Genomic DNA, 6,249 nt, shown 5'->3' on the forward strand with positions numbered 1-6,249 from the left:
TTGAATTTCTAGAAGTATTAAATCAACTAATAGTTCCTTTTCTTCTATCTTTATTACACAGGCTTTATACACTATATTGGTGTCACTTGAATTTCCCATACGTGTGGCTACCTCTAGAATGTATTCTAATTGTTCTGGTTATACCTTTAAGTGGCATGCAAAGTGTGGTGACACAAATGAATGAGTAGATCCATGATCAAATCAAAACATGAGCTACTTTTTGAAACATAATAAGAGTACCTTGGATCACTGATTTTGAGGCCTGAACGTCTTGCTGGGTGATCGCAAATACTCTTCCCTTCATCTGAGGCTTTTGAGCTATCTCTCTCTACTTTGGAAGCTGTTGCATCTGTAACCTAAGACATTCTCTAATCTGGTGCCCTAATTTTCTACATTTAAAGCAAGCTCCAGTATTCCAATAACAAGGGCTCGATCCATGGTTTTTCCCACCTTTTTACATGGTTCTATTGGGCTTTAAAGTTGCAAGAGCCTTGACTTCTTGTTTTCCCTTTCAAGCTGTTGTCGATTAGACGGTGTGGGTTTAACCTGACTTTTCTGATTTTTTATCTTTTGGTAATCTTCGAAATCTTTTTCGACAATTTGGGCTCGATCCACTATTTCAGCGTAAGTTCTCAATTTTAAGACTGATATTCTGCTTCTAATAGCTGGTTTGAGACCCCTTTCAAATTTTTTCACCTTTCTTGTGTCATTGTTAATCATATGTGGTGCAAACCTGGCCAATTCGATAAACTTGGCCTCGTAATGTGCTATTGTCCGGTTTCCTTGGATTATTTCCAGAAATTCCATTTCTTTTTGGTCTCGAATAAAATCTGGAAAATAATTTTCATTAAATGCCTCTAGAAATACTTCCCAAGTCTAGGGTTTTCTTTGACCAATACTCCATTTGCCATTCGCCACCAATGTTGTGCTTCACCTTCTAACATAAAAACTGCGAAGGCCACCTTCCTATCATCAGAACATTCCATTACCTCAAATATTTTCTCTAATTGCATAAATCATCCCTCGGCTTCCAGTGGGTTTACAACACCCTAAAAAGAAGGTGGTTTCAATTTCTTAAATTGTTCGATATTACTCCCACCAGTTTCGGTAATTGACTACCTGGGTGAATTGTTGTTTCCCATCTAATGTTGCATTAGAGCAACCATATTTTCCAAGGCTTTGTGAATTCCTTCCTTATTAGCTTCAACTATTCTGGAACTTAACTTCATCTCAGTCTGTACACGCAATAAATGTGATTTTTAAGTACATTCTTTTTAAATTTCCTAAGAATCTTAAACCTATTGCTCTGATACCATAATTGACATGCCCCAAGAATTTACAATACTGATATTCCTGAGATGTGACAGTCAAAACATATATACATCTCTTGATAAGACAAATTTACAGTGGCGAATTATTACAAAGTAACAAAAGAAAGTTTAAGCACAAGTACAATATCTTCCAGAGTTGATCCTGACGAGCAGTCAAAATGAAACCACAATTATCCAGAAAAAATGTTTACAACAATTTGATGAGTTTGGCTACTAAGTAAGTAATCATCATAATCCTAAAAATAATCAAGGTTGAAAGATATCAAGATTTTCAAAAAGGAGATCTATTAACAGAAATGCATCAACAGTTTCACTTTCAAAATGCATAATTAAGTATAATTCGAATAATTGAAATGCGTATAACATTTTAACGTCAGTACATAATTTAAAAGATTTCACAAAATACCCTACTGGTGTCCCAAGTAGGTCACCTACATACCCCATCAGCGTCCTGATGGGTCCACTTAATCCCTATCGATGTTTCAGATAGGTCCACTTAATCACTGCAGGTCCACTTATACCTCACCGACGTACCGGAGGAGTCCACTTAATCCCTACCGGCGTACCGGATAGGTCCACTTATACCTCACAGGCGAACCGGATGAGTCCACTTGCATACTTAAAGTATTTCTAAATCTCTTTAAAATTCGAAAGCAACAATATCATATACTCAACATATCACTGAATTTATTAATATGAATTTCACTTAAACCATTAATAACAGTCACTTTCAATAACGTTTCAAAAATAACCAGTCAAATATTTTGGGCTCAGATTTAGAAAGGTAGAAGTTCGTAAAGACCTTCTAGCATTAGCATAATTGCCAATCTAATAGGTATGGAAAAACTCTTATAGAAATTCAAGAATACGGAATTATCACAATTTATGGGATGCCAATTCGCAAATAAACATTTCACAGATAATGCTATAATCAATTTCAAAAATATCAGTTTTCAAATAATAAGGCAGTCATTTGCACATGAATTTTACAATGTCTAAATATTCCAAAATAGTAGAAAGAAATCTCACAATTTTACTAAAAGCAGAAATATCACATTTATATATAATAATTTTACAGTATCTAAAATTCTCTAACGATAGACAAGAAAAATAAATAAATTTATTTCTAAGAATTTACAGCATTCAAAATTTCTAACATAGATAAAATATCACAATTTTATTAAAAAGATTATTTTTCAAAATAATGAGGTCGCTTGTGCATAAAATTTATCGCCCCTAAAATTCATGATAATAAGAAGAAGTAATTATTTCATTTCATTTTTAAAAAGAACGGATTATTTTTCAAGATAATGAAGTCACTTACCTAAAATATTTGAGAGGGAGCTTCCGATAAAAATTCATCTAAAGAGAGAAAGAGAGCTCACTGCGTTTCGACTAGAGAGAGAAAGATCTCTAAAATTTTCTAGGGTGGGAGTCCTCGCCTCTCCTATTTAAATTCTTAAGGCACCTTATTATTTTATTTTATTAAGTTACACCTCATACATGAGGTGTAACAACTATATTACACTTGAACGTTTAAAGCCCACGTCCACTAAAGGACGTGGCAAGGCAACAATAACTTAAACCAATAGCTTTTGAAAGTAGTGATGGTCCCTAAGGAACATCATGCTCATATGCACCATCACTTATTAAAAATTTCTTTTTTTTTTTTTTTTTTGAAAGTTTAAGATCATTACAATACCCTTTCTATCGTGCTAACATTAAAGCTTTTGTAAAGATATTTATACTGTGTAAACTTTCTCCAATTTTTCGATGTGGGACTTGTGCTAAGTGATATTATGTTGAAAAGTCATTCAATATGAGTAATTATTGTAGAAGACTCTTTAGCAGCGCATGAAGGGCTATGGTGGTTAGCTGCAATGTTTCTATGTGTGATGTCCAAGCTCGAATTTCGGGACGCTATTGTGCAATTCACTTTTTGTCTTCATAAAATAATAATAATAATAATAATAATAATAATAATAATAATAATAATAATAATAATAATAATAATAATAATAATAATAATAATATCATAAAAAAAAAAAAGTAGATAGGTTTTACTTTTGTCATAAAAAAAAAAATGAAGAAATTAATATCATCAAAAAAATAAAAAATAAATAAAAAGTAATACAACAAGTATTTCTTGCTAAAAAATAAAAAAGACCATACATCTTCTTTTTTATCTTGTAAAAAAAATGGTAATAAAATAAATATTTCTTGTCAAGAAAACAAAATAAAAGGTATAAAAAATAAAAGGCACCAACAACATTATTTTCTTATTTTCTTGTACAAAAATAAAAAGTAATACAACAAGCAAAAAACAAAGGTAATATAACACCTTCTTTTTTTTCTTGTCAAAAACAAAACAGTAATACAACAAATGTCATATTTTATCTCAATAAAAAAATAAAAGTATTTCTTTTAAAAAAAATAAAAGATATTTCTCAATGCAACAAATATTTTTTTATTCAAACTAAGAATAACTGATTTAATTATAATTTTTATTTTTATACTATGGTAAGCTTTAACATAAATTTAGGAATATTAATTTTAAGAAATGATTCATACACATTTGAAATATCTTTTTTTCACTAACAATCTCTTCCATTAAATTTATTATAGAATTTTAAAAAATTATATTCTTGAAAATTTGAAGTGTTATTCGAAAATTGATGCGCATTCGAATAATTTCTATATTGATAATCAAATATTTTATTTATTTATTTGCATTATAAATCTTGTAATATATTATTTTTCTTACAGTTGTCAATAATACAGTTTAAATTAAATGATATTATAAAATATTTTAAATTTGTTATTATTTATATAATAAAATATAAACCAACAATTTTCGTTGTAATATATAATATTATAGTTAGATAGGTTGTAATAATTTTGGATTATAGTTAGTTAGGTCGTAATAATTTGGTTTTTTTTTTTTTTTTTAGTGGATTAGGATTATCCTCCAATTCGAGATTTTAGTGGCCATTTTTTATCGATTAAATCTATTATTTATTATAGTCTATGTAGGATTATATACTTTATCCATAGTAATTCTATGTTTTTTGTTTTATGTGATGCAAATTTAATAGTTAATATAAGTTCATACAGGGAAAACATATCTTAATTATTCGCAAATTGATTAAAAATGAAAGTTAATAATGTAATACCCATATTGCTTATTGGATTCTTAAAAAATAACATTTATAATGAACTTTTTTATTTTTTTTACGGCTTAATCAGACCGATTCGGCCGACTCCTAATCTAGATTGCGGATTCACCGATCCGGATGGGTTTTTGAGGTGCCCGATCTGGGGCTCCGATCCGTTTTTTAAACCACTGATTTAAAGCTTCAAAAGTAGTGTAGATCGAGCAGATCTATGAAAACTTGAAAAAAATAATTTTGATCTCTATGTACAAAAGATAAACGGTCTCTTTGTAAACAATCCCTTAAAATACACCCTTAAAATATACCGTAACATTTGAAGAGAAATCCTTTTCTTATTTTATTTTCATAAGAATATTACAAAACCACCCCCGTTTGTCCTCCTCATAAATGTCCTTATTAGTAACGTTTATAGAAGTCAAATTTAAGACCACCATAAATATCATTGAATTACTCATTAAGGCCATGTACCATCTTTCTAAATATGGGGACAATTCAATTATCACAAAAGAAGCCATGTAACATATTTGAGGAACTTCCATGCATGTTCTTGACCAGGCCAATTCGCAATGAACCAAAACAATAATTTTACATCCAAACCAGAAGCATGATACAGAGCATGGTTTATTCTGAAGTTCTCATTCATCAGTTAGCAATGGGCTTCTACTTCCTTAATGATCTCCGGATTCAGATGGTGATGATTGTGAAACATGGAGCTTGGAACGGGGACATCTAGGCTTTGCAACTAGAATAAGATCCGACTTTTTCTGTCTCACTACTGAAGTATTTTCTGTCATGTCAAGTTCCTCTGGCTTGGTTCCATTTGGAAGCTCCCAATCAAAATGAAACAAAAGTTGAGCGAGAACAATTTCGATCACTGAGTTTGCGTATGATATGCCAGGGCAACCCCTTCGCCCTGCACCAAATGGTATGAGTTCAAAATCTTGGCCTTTGAAATCAATTGTGCTTTTCTCAAATCTCTCTGGTATAAATTGATCTGGATTTTCCCAGATTTTTGCACTTCTTCCTATTCCCCAAGCATTCACCATAACCCTTGTTCCAGCTGGTACATGGTAGCCACCAATTATGCAATCCTCGCGTGAAACTCGGGCTATAATAGGAATCTGGGTATGGAACCTAAAGATTTCCTTAATGATGCATTTGAGGTAGGTCAATTAAGGTAAATCACTCTCTTCGACCATTGGTTTTTCCCCAATTGTGTTTCTGAGTTCTTCTTGAGCTTTCCTCATTATTCTCGGGTTCCTGATGAGCTCCGACATAGCCCAAGTCATTGTAACGTATGATGTTTCAGTTCCCCCACCGATCATATCCTGCCAATACCACAAATACAAGACAGAGAAACAAACATTTAATCCAGTGAAAATAAGATAGAAAGCAGTGAATATTGGCTTTTGGCAGCATGGCTTAGCAGTTAGCAGAGTTGGGTTGGAGAAATACCACCCGAACTACAAAATCAAGCAATCACATGCTACAATCTCCTCCCTTCAAAAAGAAAATAATAAGCAAATGGATGTAGCTATATCAAAATAAAAATAAATGAAAAAATTAAAATAAAATAAAAAAATAAATTATTAAATAGAAAACAAAACTAGAAACCAAATGGGCTCAAAAAACGTCTTCAGAAATACAATTAGAAAACTTGATTTACAGTTGGAGATATTTTAAAAATCCCAAAAAATAGGAAAACAAAAAAATCGGGCATATGTTAAGAAAAACTCACTAATATT

General features: G+C 31.2%; 1 long non-coding RNA gene across 1 annotated transcript; it reads left to right on the forward strand.

Annotated features, from left to right (window-relative positions):
* The first annotated feature begins 5,209 nt into the window (after positions 1–5,209).
* LOC148781806 (uncharacterized) lies at positions 5,210–5,900 on the forward strand. Its single transcript, XR_016057007.1, has 2 exons — positions 5,210–5,429; positions 5,513–5,900. It is a non-coding gene; the product is annotated as an uncharacterized LOC148781806 (long non-coding RNA).
* The last annotated feature ends 349 nt before the right edge of the window (positions 5,901–6,249 follow it).

Source organism: Amborella trichopoda, chromosome 6 (genome assembly GCF_054954075.1).
Source record: "Amborella trichopoda isolate Santa Cruz 75 chromosome 6, AtrichopodaSantaCruz75HAP2 v2.0, whole genome shotgun sequence".
In the NCBI taxonomy this organism is placed as follows: Eukaryota; Viridiplantae; Streptophyta; class Magnoliopsida; order Amborellales; family Amborellaceae; genus Amborella; species Amborella trichopoda.